Source organism: Rhinatrema bivittatum, chromosome 2, assembly GCF_901001135.1.
Source record: "Rhinatrema bivittatum chromosome 2, aRhiBiv1.1, whole genome shotgun sequence".
NCBI classification, from domain to species: domain Eukaryota; kingdom Metazoa; phylum Chordata; class Amphibia; order Gymnophiona; family Rhinatrematidae; genus Rhinatrema; species Rhinatrema bivittatum.
In genome coordinates, this window is record NC_042616.1 from 287,121,129 (window position 1) to 287,141,292 (window position 20,164).

At 44.9% G+C, this 20,164-nt stretch overlaps 1 protein-coding gene and 1 long non-coding RNA gene across 2 annotated transcripts in view; one reads left to right on the forward strand and one right to left on the reverse strand.

The window, feature by feature from the left end:
- The window catches only part of LOC115084566, a 47,063-nt gene extending 37,812 nt beyond the window's left edge, over nucleotides 1–9,251 (reverse strand). The window contains exon 1 of the long non-coding RNA XR_003854596.1: nucleotides 9,043–9,251. This is a non-coding gene — a long non-coding RNA (uncharacterized LOC115084566). The remainder of the gene's footprint in view (nucleotides 1–9,042) is intronic.
- CNTNAP2 (contactin associated protein like 2) overlaps nucleotides 1–20,164 on the forward strand; it is a 2,918,762-nt gene that overhangs the window by 2,490,838 nt on the left and 407,760 nt on the right. The window lies entirely within an intron of this gene.

Here is a 20,164-nt window from a genome sequence, read left to right on the forward strand (position 1 = left end):
CTAACCGCCCTGTGTACAGATTCAGAGACATAAAGGGGAACTCTTCAGCTCCCACATAGATTCTGTGCCCCAGAAAAGGCAGTCACAAGATTGAAAACATAGGGGTAGATTTTCAAAGGATTACGAGCGTAACCCCCGAAAACCTACCCTTGCGCGCACCGAGCCTATTTTGCATACGCTCAGCAGCGCGCACAAGCCCTGGGATGCGCGTATGTCCCGGGGCTTTCCAAAATGGGTGGTCCGGGGGTGGGGCTGAGTGCTCCGTCACACTGGCCTGTGCCAGGGCATAGCACGCCGGCAGCTGACCGGCGTTCGCAAGTTACGCCTGTTCGGGCAGGCGTAACTTTTGGAACAAAGGTAGGGGGGGATTTAGTTAAGGCTGGGGGGTGGGTTAGATAGGGGAAGGGAGGGGAAGGGCCAAAAAAAAAGTTCCATCCAAGGCCGCTCCGATTTTGGAGCGGCCTTGGAGGGAACGGGGAAAGCCATCGGAGCTCCCTTCGGGCTCAGCGCGCGCAAGGTACACATGTGTGCACCCACTTACGCGCGCTGACCCCAGATTGTATAACATGCACGCGGCAGCGTGTGCATGTTATAAAATCGGGTGTTGATTTGGGCGCGCTGGGTGGCGTGCACAAATGTACCCCGTGTGCGTAACTTTTAAAATCTGCCCCATAGGTTTAGTGAAAACGAATTACGTATTTAATTCGTTTTCACTAGAGGGGGCATTATAGAGATTGGTGCCAGATGAATATGCAAGAGAGCTGCCTTCAGAGGAGCAAGCACAAAAAATAAATCCTGCAAGTAAAATTGTTCTTTCTTCCAAATAGGAACAGAAAAGCAATTTCAACAGCATCAAATCGAGCCAGTGTATCCAAACAGTACCTTCCTTCACCACAGAAAATGGCTACCAGCAAGAAAATTGAAACCATAAAGTCCCTTACCATGATCATGAAGGGACAGCAATCCTTAAAGATGCTAATGACAGAAATTATAGTGCAATTAATGAAGTTAAAATAGAAGCTACTTCCCTTACAATGTAATTCTCTTTATTTCAAAAGTGTGGATGAAATGGAGGAAAGGACTTTGTTTTACTGCTAAAGGACAAATTCAAAAACATTGCTAAGTTGAACAAGGATTCTGAATATATGCTGATGACATTCAGTTTTTTGTGCACATTACAGTTACAACCTCTCTGATGCATTGGAATATGTTGGAGGATGTCTTTGTGCTTTCCAGGACTGGATGATGTCTAATAGGCTGGCCCTTAACATAGTGAAAACAAAGCTGATGGCACTGAGTAGGTTTCCTTTGGATAACATGCCTGCATCTTTTCATTTTGGAGAGTGGGAGATTATTTCTCTATCAATAAGAAGAAGTCTGACTTGTCATTACATCAGCAAATAAAGGCCATTGCAGCAATAGCCTTTATAAGGTGTGTCTTTTATGAGGCTTGAAACCATACTTATCCATCAGTGATTTTGATGCAGTACTACAATCTTTGATACTTACCAAACTAGATTATTGCAAACATACAAAGTTTGCATGCCATCAGTTATGCAGAACTGTTTGTAGGTAGTAAAAAAAAACTCTGTGGCACGAATGATAGCTGATTCAACACTATATGGCCATATTACTCCAGTCTTGTAATCTTTACACTGGCTCACTGTATTTTCATTTTTTTGAGGATCCAGTTTAAAATCAGGACTCTGATCCATCATGCTTTGAGTAAAGAGATATCAGTAGTAGTTTGCCCGCTTCTGAAAATCTATAAGCCAGTAAGAGCTCTGATATTGGCAGGCCATAATTTGATAGATGTTCCCTCGGTCAGGCAAGCACATTTAGCAGAAACTCTTATTTGGAATAGTTTATCTGATGAAATCAAATCAATTAAGTGCTACCTAACTTTCTGTAAACGTGAAAGCATTTTTCTTAAGGCAAGCATACGATTAACAGGACATAGGACATTTTTCCAGTTTTATTTAAGAGGAATTGAATGCAGAGTTATTTGAAATTTGTATTTGTTTTTAGGTTTGTATGTGATAATGATTGCTTTCTATGTTATTTTATTGTTTTAAATTTTTTTTATTAGGTTTGTAATTTTTGTAACCTGCTAAGTACTGAGCTGGCTAGAAAATTTTAAAATAATGAAAAAATATGCAAATACGGATCAGACAAAATAATTTAAGGATTTTGTGTATTCCAGAGGGAATGGAAGGCAATGATCCAATAAGTTTATGGTGACATTTCTGCTAAAGCTACTGGAATTTGAGTTTATGAAGGATTTTGAATTGAAAAAGCATACAAAGTATATTCCCATGACACCAACAAAAACACCTGAGACCAATGTGATACACATCTTCAGATAATCTCAATTATTAGTAATCCTGAGAAAATGAAAGTACAGGCACCTATATTGTAATAAAGAAAGAATATGTTTATTCTTATAAATTTAAGGTCACAGCAAAGAAAAGAGAGATGTTTCTGGCAATGCAAAGGCAACTAAGATATTGGAAAGTAAGATTCAGATTGTTCTAGCCAGTGAGGATGAAAGTCAATGTGAATAATAAAACAAAACATTTGAGAATCCAAAGGAACTACTGAGTTATATTCATTCTCTTTCAAAAAACATAACATAAGATGTGTCATATTAGGACAGACCAAAGGTCCATCGAGCCTAGCATCCAGTCTCTGACAGGGACTGATTCAGTCATTAAGAAATACCCTGGAGATCCCAAAGAGAACATCCAATTCCTTGCTGCTTACTCCTGGGGATAAGCAGTAGTTTTCTCCACGTCAACCTGGCTTATAATTGTGTATGGATTTTTTTTCAAGAACTTGTCCAAACCCCTTTTAAACCCAGCTATGTTAGATGCCTTGACCAAGTCTTCCAGCAACAAAGTCCACAGCTGACTTGCACGTTGAGTAAAAAAGTCTCCAATTTCTTTTAAATCTGCCACCTGCTAGTTTCATGGAGTGTCCCCTAGTCCTCAGCCCCCTCCATCCATTGCTTTTATTTTGCCCCCAATTCAATACCTGTTTTCTAAAATGTTAACCTACTCTCAGTTGGATTTCCTGCTTTCTGTATATTATATTTACTCTTGTTACATTCCTTCACTCTACTGCCCAGTCCCTGTTTCATGTAATTTTCTACCTGCAGTTTGATGTGAACCGATATGATGTATCCACTAATATCGGTATAGAAAACCCATCAATTAAATAAATAATTAAATACATACATAAATAATCATACCTATGTATCTGTTCCACCCCACTCATGATTTTATAAACATCTATCATATCCCTTTTCAGTCTTCTCTTTTTCAAATTGAAGAGCCCTAACTTGTGTAGCCTTTCTTCATGAAGGAGCCATTCCATTCCCTTTATCATTTTTTGCCTTTATCTGTACCTTTTCTAGTCTCTATTTCAACTGCTAGGTAGGCTGTAAATTCAACTAAAAATCATACTTTGAATTGTGCGAATGCCAGAAGTCTAGAAAACAAGACTGGAGAGTTAGCATGTGTGGCACTGAATTATAATATAATAGATATAATTGGCATCTCAGAGACCTAGTGGAGGGAAGATAACCAATGGGAAACTGTAATACCAAAGTTCAAATTATATTGAAATGCTAGGCCAGGTGAAATTGGTAGAGGGGTGATGCTAGATGTTAAGGATGGTATAGAGTCAAACAGGATCAAAGTCCTGCAGGAAACAAAATGCACTGGGGAATCTTTATGGGTAGAAACTCCCTGTGTGATGGAGAAAGAGTATAGATGTGAGGGTATACTACTTTCCACCTGGCCAGGATGAAGAGGCAGACAGTTAAATGCTAACAAATTAAGCAATACAAATAATAATGGGAGATTTCAATTACCCTAATATTGATTGCATAAATGTCTCTTCAGAACATGGTAGAGAGGTAAAATTTCTGGATGCTGTTGTTGCAGTCTGGGAAGCTGCAGTTCGAGAGTGGACCCTTGAGCCGAACCACCCTGGGTAGAGTAGCTCGGGAGGCGGAGCCACAGGCACAGATCTTCACCCGGGAACCAGGAACCCCCCAGGAGGAGCCCGTAGGGTCCTGGAGCCTTAGGACTTAGGAGACACACGTATGGATCTTCACCCGGGAACTGGGAACCCCCCAGGAGGAGCCCGTAGGGTCCTAGTCCCTTGGGACTTATGCACAGTGTCAGTCTCTATAGAAAGGCCCAGGCAAGGAGTAGGCACAGAGTCCAGCAGCAAGGGCCAATAGGCCAGGAAGCACTGAGCAAGTGGGAGCAGGGTCAGAGTCAGTAATGTCTTGAATGGAACTTGCAGGGTGCAATATGGGAGCCAGCAGCGAGTAGGCCTGAGCCTGGCAGGAAGTAGAAGGTAACAAGACCCAAGACAGTCTGGCAGTAGTTCCAGCCCAGACCTGCGTAGGACGCTGTCCGGAGGACAGGAGCGCAGCAGTTGCGTCAGAGAAGCCGTGGACAGAGGCAGGCGGCAGGCAACAGCAGAGTCAGGAACGAGCAGAGGTCGGTGGCTGGCGGCAGGCAGAAGCAGAGTCAGGAACAAGCAGAGGTCGGTGGCTGGCGGCAGGCAGAAGCAGAGTCAGGAACGAGCAGAGGTCGGTGGCTGAAGCAGTACAACGGAAGTGCAACTAAGAACTACACACTGTAGCGACCCTCGTTGCAAGGCAATGAGAGGACTGAAGAACGCCGGTTATATCGGGCTTGGGGTGTGGCGTGGCCAGCTCAGGCGGGGTCAGGCTTCCGGTGAGCGTACATCCATAACGCGCGTCCCTGCATGCGCGCGGGGCAGCAGCGAGACGGCCCAGCAATGGCGGACGCCCCGAATACTCAGCAGAGCCGCGGAGGCGGCGTTCCCGGCCTCGGAGGTGAGCCCTGATTACAGCCAGTAAGGGGAAAGCGGTGGAGACCGCAACAGCTGTAACTTACTGTTTCATGAAGCAGGTGGTCCTGGGACCAATGAGAGGAGGGAATACTATAGATCAAATCTTCACTGTGATACAAGATAGTCTGCTTAGCAATAGTGATCATAACGTAATCAAATTTAGCATAGTCACTGAAGAGAGGACATTAATGAAAACCACTGTGGTATCATTTAACTTTAAACAAGGAGACTATGATAAAAATGAGGCCATTCAGAAAAAAAACTAAAAGGAGAAGTTAGAAAGGTTAAAAGTTTGCATATGTCATGGGAGTTGTTTAAAAACACCAACTTCAAACTCCAGATTAGATGTATTCAAAGCATCAGAAAAGATGGAAAGAAGACCAAATGACTGCAAACATGGTTAAATGGGAGGTGAAAGAGGTTATTAAAGTCAAAAGGACATCTTTCAAAAACTGGAAAGTGGATGCAAATGAAGAAAACATGCAAGAGCAAGTTAGAGTAAAACAGTAGTAAGACAGGCAAGAGAAATACGAGAAGAAGTTTTCCAGAGAGGCAAAACCTAATAATTAAACTTTTTCAAGTACATAAGGACATCAAGCCCAGTATCCTATTTTCAACAGTGGCCAAGCCAGATCACAAGTACCTGGTAAGATCCCATGCTATTAACACACAGTGATAGGTGGTAAGTACATTTGAAGCAAAAAGCCTTTGGGAGAATTACACCTGCTACTTTGTGTGGCTGTGTGAGAATGGTTAGGATGTGAGGAGTGTGTATGTGAGCGGGCACAATGTGGGTACTGTGACTAAGTGATTGCGTGGGCAGTATGTACGTTGGGTGAGCAGCCCACATCCCCATGGCCTCCACCCACCTTTTCTCCTGCTACATCATTTCTTCCCTTGCCCCTCTGCTCCCTTGTCCAACCATGTCCTTTCTCTCCTCCTTCAGTTTGTCCATCACCCCTCTTTTCTGGCCCCATGGATAGTCCCTTCCTGGGCAGAATGTCAATGTGAACATTTTGGGGACAGGAGCATAATGGAGTTGTGTTTATGGTGATGGATGTATATATGTACATAGTGTGATGAAACAGGAGTTTCACTCTAGCCGAAGCAGCATAAAGAGACAGGACAATTAGATTGTCCAAAAGACAAACAAGCTCTAAAAAGAACTCTAGGGGCATTGCTGCCTTAAGATGGAAAGAAAAATTGAACAAGAGTTGGCTAGGGGATTCTAAAGCGAGAAGGACAGGAAGCACAGGGCTGCTGGGAACTGTAGTTTGGAGATCTTTGGCAAAGAGCCAATTAGGATGAAGGTAGCAGCCACAGAAATGTAATAATTGAGAGGCTCAGCTGATGCTAATTGCAGACCACTGCAAAGAATCAATGTATCTCTTAAGAGGGAGAGCACTCCCTTTCAGGCAGAGCACGATAAAGAGCCAGATGGGAGCCAGGAGAAAAGGCTCACCTCGGCCCAGATGCAGAGATGTCAACATCCTTTGATTAGGAATTGTGAATCTGCAAAGGTACAGTTGGGAAGTAGAATCTATATGGTTCTGAAGAAGTGGGCTGGCCTTTAGGTGATTATCAGTGTATCTTACTGGGAAGGTCCTGCTGTCTCAAAACAGGAACTGAAAGCTATGAGTGTGAAGTGAACACAGATGCATGGAAAAAAGTTGCTTTTTACTACTGCTAGTTTGAATGGAGTGAGTGCATCTGAGTCAGTTGATACATGGGATGTGTGTGTGTGTGCATGTGCATGGAAGTAAGAGTGGTGCGAGTGTGTGTCTACAAGAGAGTGGATCGGAGGGGTCTCTGTATAGTGTGGGGGTCTGTCTGTGTGAGAGGGAGAGATATGAAATCTGTCTATGTCTGACTTTGTCTGATTTCACAACAGCCTGACAGCGTGAAAGGTTTGGGTGCTGTGTGTGTGTGTGAATGAGTGAGTAATCAGGTAGCGTTTGAGTGACTGAGTGGCCAATGTGTGACTGGGTAGGTGGCAGATTGACATTCCCATTGCCTCTGGCTCCCCTTTCCCCCCAATTTTTCCTGCTACTCCATCACTTCTCCGTACCTTTCTCCAGCAATTTCTTGCACTTCTCCTTCCCCTCTTTCTTCCGCGCCCCCCCCCCCCCCCCCCATCCCCACCTCATCCAGGGGTAGCTGGCCCTCTGCCCCAGTGGCAGAACTTTCTTCCAGCCACACTACTTGGTGTCTCTTTCGTGGCCTGCTGTTCAGGCTGCGGGGCTTTCTGCTCACCATCTCTTCCAGTGCCTGCTGTTTGGGTCAGGGGGCGTGTCCTTTCCAGCAACCATTCCACATGTACACACTTGGTTCCTGCCACTTTAGCTGCCAGGGCTCCTATTCAGCTCTGGTGGCATGTCCTTCACGGTATCCAATCCACTCTGTTGAAGCCCCGAATGCTACTGAAGCAAGTTTTTTTTTTGCGGCTCACGGGCCCTGGCTTCCCCTCGAGCTGCACTACACATAATGGCCTTGCATTCTGTCCTATTTTCAAGGGCTGCAGCTTGGCCGTGCATGCCCACACCCCAGCCATACTGGCCAATGCATGTGCCCAGGCCAGCAATAGACTATGACTGAATGACATGATGACAGCTGACCTATCATACTAAAGATGCTGCACATATCTCATGAATAGACCCTTTCATGACAGCTGCTATTTGACAGAAGTTTAATTTCCAGAAGTATTCATTCCCTGGAGTTGAAAAACAACAGAGGAGAATCAACCTTTACAGCAAAAAGTTTGAATAGCTCAGATCATGTCCAAAAGTGCATGGGGCTCTTTTAGCCTGCATGCGCTGCACCAGCCCCCAGGGCTGGTGCAGCGCATGCAGGCTAAAAGTATACACAAAGTATACACAAAGGCTGCAAAGTATACACATTAAAAGTGTCTGTGTATTCTGCACCTGCTATTTGTGTGGGTAGCCAAGTGCAGGCAAAATAGAGAGCATACTTTTGGAAATCCCGTGTGCACGTGCCATTTTTCCACACACACACACACACACACACACACACACACACCCCGACCTAAATACCTCCACTGGAACGCCTCCTTTTAACGTGGCTTAAAACGTGAGTGCTTTGGGAGCCGTGCACACTTTTAGATGGATTGGAAGAGGTCAATTGTAAGTCGGGCCATTTTTACCCAGGTAAATACCTTTTGAAAACAACCTTTCTCATGATTTAGCCTTTATAACAGGGGTCTATATATTGCTGTTCATAGCTAAGGCTATATCATAGCTGTCTTCCTCAAGTCCTCGTTCCCTGCCTAATGCCCCAGTAAATAAATACATGTAGATTGCAGTGCATCACCATTCCTCAGCCAAAGAAAGGAAGTATCAAATGGCCAGACAGCCAATTTCAGTTCACACCATCAAAGGCTTTCAGAGATGAGGAAGATCAATATGAGATCCCCAGAGACGAGAGTCATTGATGGAGAAAGCTGGTATGCAAGACCGTGCCATCTGCTTTGTGGTATCTTACGCTACGGAAAAGTAATTGTAAACAGGAGATGCAATTATGGAACAGGTTTTGTATTCCTGACATTGCTGGAGAGTACAGTTCCAAAACTCTCACTGCACCTGAAGGATGAAAGCTGGAATTTTTTTATACCTTAACCATTTATATGAGTTTGTTAAAAAAAAAAAAAAAATGTATATTTAACTGGTGAAAACATTTTGCCAAGTGAAAAAGAGGTGGTGCTGGGAACATTGAGGGGTGGGCCTAAGCTTGAGCCAGTGAGCACTGATATTCAGCAGCATAACGTCTGGTCAGAAAAATAGCTAGGTAACTTTAACCAGGGGTCTTCAATGGAACACTTATCTGGGTATGCAAGTTACCGGGTAGCTTTCCTGCTTACTGACCCACTTCCCCATTTTGTCAAAGGAGGGAGGGGTCACACTTCAGAGTCTACAGTGCATTGACCCACTCGATGCAGCCCCTGGAAAAGCATAATATAGTCCACACAAAAACCTAGTGTTCCAAACAAGAAAGATACATTTACTAAAAAATCCAAAACTTTAAATCGGGCTAAAAAAAATAAAAAATAGTCACGAAAAATCAGCACACAATCCAAAATGTCACAAACGAAATATCAGCTTAGACAATTCAGGAGAGATTTCAAACATTACTCACTTCTTTTTATGTTGCTTAAGACCTTGCTCATGGCTATTCTCCCTCTCAGGTTCCCATTAAAACCACTGTGTCTCCTCGAGTGTCAACGGAAAACAGACCGAAGCCCTCTTCACCTGTTCAATCCACTCTGACAGCAAGCTTCCCTAGGCTGATGGTGTCCATATTGCCCTTTAGCCCTTGCTGGAGTGAGCCTCCAGTGCTTCCTCGAGCAGATCAGTACGGACCAACCCTGAAATTCTCAAGATTCCTCGACAGAACTCTTTTCAACAAACTCCAGGTCTACATTCCTCCCTATGACTCATTCAGCCATATTTTATGCCACCTACAAAAACCCATCTCCTTTTGGGGGAAGAAACCTGTTTTCAATCACAGACTCTTGCACACCACCTTGGATCTCCTAATCCTAGACACCCTTACAAGTCTATGGGGAAAAAAAATGCATAGTGCACCTTGCCCAAAAATGCACAAGCAAGTAAATTTTAAAAGGAGCGTGTATGCGCCCATAAACACGCGAATTGAGCATGTAAGCAAAAGTACACTCAGTTTTATATTGTGCATGCAAGTACACATGCATCATTTAAAATATCCCTACTGTGCATATGTGTGGAGCCTTTACGTGCATACTTACAAGTGACTGGTGGGGGAGGGAGAGAGACAGACACTCTATATCTCCCTCTGTAAGAGAGGCACTTTCAGCACAGGGTGGGTGTTTTGGGTGAGGGCAGTGTTACAAGGGTCTACAGTCTCTTGCGCCCTAGACAGACCAATGTAACACCGCCCCCACCGAAACCCACCCTGAGCTGAGTGCCCCTTAGTTAAAGCATCAGATTGTCTCTCTCCCTCCCTCCTTCTCCCCCCCAGTGTTCAGGATCCCCTCTGGCCCAAAATCTCCAGACTTGCCCCTCATCAGGACTAGTAGTAAAGTTTCACAGGTAGCATGGTGTGCATTGCCATGTTCAGCCTTGCAAAATGTAGGGGCCATGCATGTATCTACCTGTAGGTGTTTGCATTGCAACAGTTTCTTATGCTCTTTCTTTATCTTCGAGATCTGTACCTCACCAGTCCAAACTTCATCTACAGTGAATGTATGCAGAATATAGAATGGCTCTCCATTCCAGCGGGTTGACTAAACAAATTCCTACATCAGTAGTTATTGATGCCTGATAATTCATCACTGGTGGAGCAAAGCCAACTTTGAGTAAATTCTGCAAGGTCATCCAAAAATAAAATGCCAACACAGTGAATATATTTACACAGCAGTTTTATTTTTATGTTGAGATTCTGTCAGACCAGCATTTTCTTTTTTTAAACTTTTTCCGTGGAACATCTGTGGGAAAACAAAAATGCTCCCCTCTGGCTAAGGCTTTGAAAATAACGCTGTCTGTTGTAGATATATGTGGTGCCACACACCACTTTGGTTAACTTGTCTACCTGTACCTATGTCAAGGCTTTTGTGCAAGTGCTTCTGTTTCATAATTGCGATGTATTTGTTGCACCAGATTGGTTTAGAGTTCCTAATAAGGCACATTTTCTCGTAGGTTAGTATGAGGACACATTTTACAGATTCCTTTGGCATTTATGTTCTGTAACCAAGAGCCATCCTTTGGTTACCAGCATACCCAGGGAAGTACTAGGTAGAATAGGTTAGTGAATGGTGGAGGATCCATTCAATTTCAGCTCTCTCCCTGTGAGGGACTTGGGAAATGCCGTCTCTCTAGGAAGCTTTATAATAGATTTCTACTGAGATTCCGGAGGAGGTCGTGTATGATTATTGGAATGGTTAGGAAGTGGTAGGCGCTTACCTTCTGCTGCATTTTCAGGCCCAGTTGGAGGGAGCAGGCAAGCTCAGCCTGGGATTCCTGACCAGGGTCAGGAGGGCGTTCTTGCCAGTCTGCTTCCTAGCTGGTTCGGATGCTCCTTCAGGTTGTGTTTGGGATTTAGAGCTTTTCATGGTAGGAGCCTCACTGGACCCCCTGGTCCCTTCTTGGATTCAGGGAACAGGGAGCCCTGTGTTCAGGACACCCATGGTTAGGGAAGACCTGCCCTCAAAGGTGGTGACCCATATTGTGGGGAGTAACTCCAGTGTTAGATTCGGTTAAGGGAAAAGGGCATTAAGTTGAGATATCCAGGAAGAAGATTTTTGGCTGCCTCTTCCTCCCTGCCGTGGAGCAGGGTAAGAGAGCCTGATTCCAGGGATCCCAGAGGAGATACTGAATGTATAATTCTGAGGAAGTGGAAGAACTGCTGTGAGTACAAGGACAGTAAAGATCCTGGACAGCACCTATCCATAGTCTTCAGCCCTGGGGAGCGAGATAGTTTGCTCTCTGTGCAAGGACAGAATTTTTGGCCATCCGTGGCAGGGGTTTTCCCCTGACCAATTTAAAGGTTAACCCTGCCCTCCTAATCCAGGAGGGTGGATAGTTCTCTCGCCTAATTAAGACTCCTGCACAGATAGAGAAAAAGGATTGTAAAAAATAGAAGCAGGAAGACTGCGGTGCTGGAAATATATTTAATATGCCATCTGCCACTATTATTGTTTAATTTCAAACCCCAACCCAGTGCATCCATGGTCTTTATTTGGGCATGCAGCACTCACAGAGAAAAGAGGTGACCTCTCTCACAGAGATAACCGGAAAGATGTCAGCTACCCCTGCACTGAGTCCCGAAAGGAACCCCTCCCCCCCCCCCCCCCCCAAGCCAAAGGATCCACACTCTGGGGAAAGGGGCACAGGAAAGAGCTGGTCAGGGTTCCTGCCCCTAAGAACTTATAAATACTTTTATGGCCCCACCCGTACAGGACACACACGCTGGTGTGGGGGTTACATATAGAGCACACATGCAATTATAAACATACCCTACTAGGGACTACACCTCTGGCGCAGGCCACAGCCCTCTGCTCTACGCTGCAGCACAGGGAATCTGGGGCCAGGCTGCTGGCCAGCCACAAAAGTGGGAGAGAGGGTGGATGCTGCTGCAGTAGTGGCCCCTATCGGGCGAGCAGGAACGCTGAAGATGCACATTGGAGGAGGCACCCCCTCCGGCACTGGGACCAGCAACTGATTCCTGACTGTCTGGGCTGGACTGGGAGAGAGGTGGGAGCAGCAGCAGAGACCATGGAAGGTACTAGGGAGTCAAAAAGAAAAGTACCTACTCGCCCATAACATTTGATTGATTGACTGAACAGTAACTCATTTTGATTGAGTTGTCTTTATTTTGTAAAAAAAAACTTTTAGCCCAATATATCATGATTGCAGTCATTTTCACCAGAAACGTTGCTGCCTACATACCTATTGTTCTTTCTTTACGTTTGTTGGGTTTCTGTAGCTTGATCAACGGCTCTTGTTAAAAGTATGTGATGTTTCCCACATAAATCAGGGGTGTGCAAACAAATGTTTGTTACAATGGCAAACATGTTAAACAATTAGGGAGGTCGAAGGGCAGCGTCGTGTAGCCGGATAAGTTCCGACTTATCCAACAAAGTGACAGGGGCTGAATATCTACCCGGGATCAGCGGCTGCCACTTAACCAGATAATTACTTATCCAGCTAAATAGTTAGCCGGCTAAGTGGGAAGTTGGTTGGGGGATAAGTGGTGGGCAGGATGGGAGGAGTTCCATTAGCTGGATACGTTATCCGGTTACCTCTGATATTCAGAGTTAGCTATATAACTTATCTGACTAACTCTGGCTGCATCGAAGACCTGTCCTAAAGACAGCTGGCTAACCAGAAATGTAGTAATGTCTTTTTTAAACGAATACCTAATAGATCAAATCAAACTTATGAAATTAATATTTATTATTATTATTATTATTGCTATATGTTATGTTATATAGTACTAACAGTGTACTTTACTGTACCCTCCCCGCTTTCTTAGCCCTTACCTGTAAAAGGTAAGGGCTCACTTTCGAGTACCACAGAGTAGGGATAAACTAGCTGAAGATACAGAGCAGGCTTTTTCCATGGGGTACAGCTCAATGCTAAAAGACCCAAAGGGATCATCACATGGTCTCTCACAAAATAAAATCCACACCCAGTGGGGGGGAGGGAAGGGGTGTTCGAAAACAAAATTAATAATTTTACTAAAATTTCAAACTAAAATGGAAAGGAAATAAAAAGGATCTAAGAACTGTCATTCATGCTGTGGTATTCAACCATATTCATTAATTAGTTTAAATCAAGAGCTTCTACAAATGGAGCTTAGACAGCTCATGTGGTAAATGATTGTAAGACTAATGGCCATATTACTCCCATGTAACGTGAACTCCTCTGGCTAGTGATCGTTCTTCAAATTAGGTTTAAAGCACTCTCTGTTATCTATAGATGTCTGCATAATTAAGGGCTTAATTATCTGCCTGATTCCTTACATCCCAGCTAGAACTTTAAGATCTGCATCCTAAGATCTCCTAAATTACTCACCTTCTTCTCAAGCTTGCTGCCTGATTCACTAACGGCCAGATTTTAATACCTACGCATGGGCGGACATTTGTGCGCGCAACCCGGCGCGCACAAATGTCCGCCCGATTTAATAACATGCGCGCGCAGATGCGTGCAAGTTATAAAATCCGAGGTCGGCGCGTGCAATGGGGTGCACAATAGTGCATCTTGCGTGCCCTGAGCCCTTGGGGAGCCCTGCTGGCTTTCCCCGTTCCCTCCAAGGCCGCTCCGAAATCAGAGCGGCCTCAGAGGAAACTTTCCTTCCGCCCTCTCACCTTCCCCTCCCTTCCCCTACCTAACCTGCCCCCCAGCCCTTCCTAAAACCTCCCTATCCTTTATTTTATAAGTTGCGCCTGCCTCCGGGCAGGCATGGGTTGTGCACGCCGGCCGATGGCCGGCCTGCGATCCCGGGCACAGCAGCAAATGGCCGCTGTGACTGGAGGTTCCAGCCCCGCCCCCAGTCTGTCCCCGACTGCCCACATCCCGCCCCTTTTTTCAAGCCCCGGGACTTACACGCGTCCTGGGGCTTTACGTGCACTACCGGGCCTTTTGAAAATAGGCCCGGCGCGCATAACCCTCTTACGCGGGTAAATCCTCCCAGATTTACGCATGTAGGGCTTTTAAAATCTTCCCCTAAGGCTTTTCTCCCATTCTGTATCTATGGGAAAATACCTCAGGCCCTTGATTTTTTTAGCACAAATACTGCAACATTTTCCTATGCTGTTTCCTTAAATTATACAACAAGAAGAAAATTTCTTAAATTGTGTAGCCTCTTCAAGGCTTGGTTATTGGATATCAAGGCTTTTGGGATATCAGTATTTTGACTCAGTATTTTGTATTTATGAAGTGAGGTTAGTCAGAAGGGAGATGTTATAGTAAGTTATGCTAAGAGAGCTTTTGGGTTTTTACTTTAGATTTTAGAGTAGCATTTTATATATTAACTCTGAGGATGCTTTGGGGGGATTGGATTTGGCTGGGGATTGATTATGATTTTATATTGTTCACCGCTTAGAGATGTATTTGTGGCAGGCAGTATATGAAATTTAATAATGATAAAAATTAGAGTGTTGCAGTTGTACAAAAAAAAAATAGGAAAAGCAATTAATGTAACTCTTACAAGTAAAAAAAAGTCACAGGATACAGTTGCTTAAAATGTTTACGTGTAAATTTAAAGTCTCTTTTTATTCAGACCCCCTATTCAGTCTCCTGGCATCCTCTTCTCCAAAGTAGTTTAAGTCACTGTACCTGGATTTTGCATTCGATCCCTTTGGACAAGTATCTGTTTCCATATGAAAGTTAGAAAAAATAATCCTCCAGATCAGTGACTGCTGAACTCTTTCTACCCAGTTGAGAAAGCAAAACCCCCTCTCTCGGTGGAAGGCAAAGGCAATCTGTCCTGTCCTCTGTGGGAGCCCAGAAAGCACATTTTCCTGCTGCCTCTCTCCAATCCACAGCTCAACCACTCCCCGGGTGACTCATGGAGTCCCTTTAGGTATTTTGGGCAGAGGTCCGCCCTTGTGGGACGAACTAGAATTATCACGCCGAAAAACAACTACACACGATTGCAACCTCCCATTTCTGGAAGTTTCCACCACTCTAAAGATTAGTAGTCCCTAGACATCCTTATATTACCAGCTAAAGGTCTGATGTACAGGGGCGGTAGCTGTCAAACTGGTGCCCACTTGCACACATGTGTCAGCCCGTGCCCAGGGACACACGGCCATTTTATAGCACGAGCACTTGTGCGCATATCTTATAAAACAGTCTGGCCGCACACACACACACACACACACACACATGTGCACCAAATTTTAAGTGGGCCTGTGCATGGGCACGCAAACCCCACTTCTACCATGTAAGTCCAGGGATTTTAAAAGTGGCGAGCGCCAACGCTATTGCCAATTAAACCAGTTCATCCTCAGTTTTCCCCAATTAAATGGCAGGTCCTCCAAACCCCCCTAGTTTCATGGCCTTCACTCCCCCCAGTTAGCCCTGACCCTTAAAACCCCACAGATCTGCTTATTTTTCTTTATTTTATAACTTACACCTCCTCCACAGCAGAAGTAAAGTTATGCAGGGGGAGACCTCGGTGCCTGCTGGGGCATCTAAGTGTTTATACACCCGTCTATTGACCAGGCCCTAACATGCCCATGCCCTGCCTAGGCCATGCCCACTAAATGAGACGCACAAACGCTGAGAGAATAGAGGCTGCAGTACTGCTATATACATTCTGGTCAGGGGGACAACACACCCAGAGATCACTTCTCTGTCTGCTGGAGATAGTGACACACAGTGTCCGACTCTCTCCAAAGCCCTCTAGTTCCTTTTGATACTGTAGCCCTAATGAAGAGAGATATCAGTGTCTCCTATCCTACACTGACATGAGACAACGGCCGTTTAAACCTAGTAGCATACCATCTTCTTTCTTATATTCTAAGTAATTTTTTTAATGCACAGAGCTACATAAACAATCTCTTCTTGCTCTGAAATCCAAGAGAGAAATGCTTCAAAATGGTGACTGTGCTCAAGGTCTAGACTTCCATTCAACTTCAAGTTAACAAAAATGAGAAAATCATTGTTAATCCATGAAGCTGCGAGCTGGGGTTGGCTGATTGAAAAAGTGTTTAATTTTCATGGTTCGGTTTCTTCTTTCTCCCTTCCCATTCTGGTTCTTGTCTTGCGTGGCTTGAGTACAAAAAATAGTAGCATATAATTCAATGGATCCAAAAACCAATGGAAATGAACACTTTTGTTATTTTTGGAGTCCCTGTCCATTCATGTAGTTTGGAATGAAACAAACCAAAAAAATATCTTTTTTGGTTCAGATTACAAGTTTCTTCCAAACAAATGCACATCTCTAATGGTGAGCATTAAAGAATTTCAATGCATTTTATAGATGTTGAAGTCGCTAGTCCTTAGGTCTTGTCTGTCACAAGTCACCTAACACGTGTCATGTCAAGATCCCATAATGCACATTCTAGCATATCTTCTTGCTAACTGATAAAGTTATTGATTGAAAGAATGCACAGCATAGACAATATTTTGTATGAAACTGCCAGACATTCCATAATAGAATTTTGGTCATAGCTTCACTGTAAATTGGGTTGTTGTAGTTAGCAGTCATCCTGTTCTGGTTAAGGCAACTATAAGCACAACATTAATTACAGACTTCTTGCCCAATGAACACAAGATAACAAAAGTACCTTATTGCACTTCTTCTATTGCTTTATGATGATTTACAGCCCTGAGCTCTGATTTTTTTTTTTTTTTCTTTAAGGGAGACACTGTCAGGCTGATGCAGTATCGGTGCACGAAAAACAGGTGCTCATGTTTGAGTGGCCGCTTTCCTATCATGCACCCATCCACCTCTCCCAGGCACGTGATGCAGTAGGCTAATGAGCTGCGGCATTAAAAATGAGATGCTAAGGGAAATTGTGCATCCCTAGTGCTATGTCAGCATCGGGCGCCCAGGAGAAGTGACTGTGCACGGGTTAGGAAAATGGACACAGTATACAAGTATCCATTTTCCTAACCTGTGGCTGTCGTCAAGAGATTTTTCTTTTTGTTCATGTTGCTGCTTTCTGTGGTTCCTCTGACTTAATATTGCGAAGATTTTAAGTCGCAGGAAACACAGAAAAGCAGTATGTTCTGCTCTTCTGTTCAGGTTTTGGGGCGCTTCAAGACTTAACGCCAGCTCCGGGGCTAGTGTTAATTTTTGAGGGTAAAAATGTGCATATGAGGCACAAGGTTATTTTTTACATTGGTGAGTAATAGCTGTTATGCCTGTCGGTCGCAGATGGCTGCGCCCGCGAGTACTCACGTCCTGCACTGCTCACCTGCCCTCCCCAGGGCTGCTCGCTGCGCAGGCCTGTCTACATCGCCGTGCTCCGTGGGGCTTCTCTCGGGGGCATGGGTGCCGCTACTTCCTTCTCAAACGCCGGGCCTTCCTAGGCGCGAGCGCGCGTCACAGGTCCCTCCTTTGAAGCTTCCTCGGCGGGAACCTCGGGGTCGTCCCTCTATGATGACGTCATCGGCCTCTCGTATTTAAGCTCCACCTTCGCCCCCAGCAAGCCGACTTGACAACAAGTTCCATCCGTGGTCTGAACGCCTGTGTGTTCCTGAGACGTCGCCTGCTGCCTTGCTCTTGGACCCTGTCTGGCACCCGCTCCTCGGGGGTCAGTGTGCGCTCCTTAGGGGACTCACTCCCCCTGGCCTTCCCCGCTCCTCGGGCTGGCTCTGCGCCTCTTGCGTCCTAATCTGCATTGGCTCCAGCTGCTCTGGTCTCCATCGGAACACCGCGGCAACCTGTGAGCTCCTCGTCCGGCCCTCCCCACTCCTCGGGGTTGCGCCCTTATCCTCACCAAGACTGGCTGCGCTTGCCTGCTCCTTGGGCTGCGCTTCTGTTCAAGAGAACTACTTAGTCCCACCCCGCTCCACAGGGCTGGACTCCAGCTTGTTCCTGACTGTCAGCTGTCCCGCTTCTTGGGTCAGTCCCTTGCTACACCGCTGGCAATACCTCCGCTCTCTGGATTCCTGCCTATGTCAGCAGCTGGGTTCGGGACCGGACTATCCTAACCCCGTGGGTGGTCTACGTCCCTACCTATGTCCACCATGCTGCAGCTCCGGCCCCTTGGGGCTGACCTCCCGGAGAACCTCTTACTTGACTACCCCTGCGCCTACCGCTCCGCAGTTCGCCTGGTGCCTCTCTCTCCAGGGACTCTCTCCAAGAATCACCTACAGCCTACCACCCTGCGGGGGTTAGCTCCTGGTCCCTGGGGCCTCTCCACCTCTGTGCCTAGAGCTCCCCGCTGTGCCGGTATCTCGCCTCCTGATGGTAAGGACCTGTGGGGCTCCTCCCCACAGGCTGTATCAAACAACTCACTCCTCGGGCCAAGGGTCCACATACCCACAAACCATAACAATAGCTAATAGCTTCATCAACGTGGCATTTACATGTGAAAAGTGCTATTAGCTACCACTGATTTGGATGAACGTTTTGGATGTGCTGATCCCCTTATTGCATCAGGGGTTATGGGCACATGTCCAAAACGCACGTCCAACCGCAGATTATCCTGTGTGCTCACCTGAGCACATGATATTGCATCAGCCTGTGTGACCCTGACTTAGAAACTGAGTTGACATTTTATCAGCAGGCATCTTTCTTGGGTTTTTTTCTCCCTTTTCATATAAGGAAAAAAGACAAAAGCATATTTCATGAGATTTGATGTGTACCTTACTAATGTGTCACTGCTGTTCAAAACAAATGGACTAAGAACAATAAAGGAGGGAGAAGTGCGGTAGGGGGAGGATCAGAAATGTAATGACCCTTACTTTCAAATAAACCTACCTGGCTGTCATCAGAGTTATGGTCCTAGAATAGTTGTAATATTAGCTCTCTCAGCGGGCATGTGTAATCAAATCTAGAGGTGTACGAATATTTCTCATTAAGCACAAAAGCAGGCGTCTTTGCCCCTTGAGAATAAAATAAAAAAAAAAAAAACCTCTCCCCTTAATTTTTCAGGAAAAAAGACCTGTCAATAATTGTATTTGTCTCATTATTATATATATATCCTAATAATAAGATCAAGCCCAATTGTGACTTATGATGGGGTCTCTGTGGTCTCAATATTCAAATGGTTTACCGGGCTAAGTTCAGGACCTAGCCTGACAAACCACAGGATTTAAATTTCCCACCACTCTGCCTGCCTCCAATTTAATGAGCTGGCTTTTTACCCAGAAAAAGTTAGCCAGATAAGTTGGGAGCATTCCAGGGTGGAGTTGAGTTAAGCCAGATCACTCACCTAGCTAACTCTGATATTCAGAATTTGCTGAATGATTTATCTGGCTAAGTCTGCCTGTGGCAGAGAGCAGTCCTAAAGTTAGCCAGCTAAGTTTTCCTTATCTGGCTATGTTCAGCAGAGCGTCTAATCAGCAACGCTCCACTAAATAAGTGTGATAATTTATCAAGCTAACTTTAACCAGATAACTTGTCCACTCACTGTGCTGCTGAATATGCCCCTCTGTGTATAATGGGATGAATATATAAGAACACTGAGAAATCTTATGGGCTTATACAGATAAGAGACAAACATTGGCACCAAGTGGTGAAAGTAAAACTATGTGTTTCACACATCTTCAGCCAAATCTCTTTGTGGTGAAGGAGTTTGGGGTTTGAGGTGAGGTACAGACTGGAGGGTCAGAGTTGATGATTACTATTGGATTTGGAAGTGCAGCATGGAAAGAGTACACCCCTGTTGCAAATGGTATCGAAACACATCCTGTGTCAGGTTTCGCAGTGTTAGATTGGCCCATTCTTCTTTTGTTTGCTCATTTCTACAAGAAAGCATTTCATCTGGATCATCAGTGATTTCTCTAGGACCTATTTTACATTACATTTTTTTGTGAGCTGTGGGACTTGACATATTACTGTATGTACTGTATTTGACACAATGAAATACAGAATGCTAAACAATGAAGTTTTAGCATTGCTTTGTTAAAAATAAAAACTGCAGATTTTAGAAGCTTGTAAAATAGATATGGGGACCAATGATTTAAAAATTTCAGTGACTGAGTACGTATTATATGATGCCCGATACATTGTGGGGCAGATTTTAAAACATACGTGCGGGCGTATATTTGTGCGTGCAACCTATCGCGCACAAATGTATGCCCGATTTTATAACATGCGC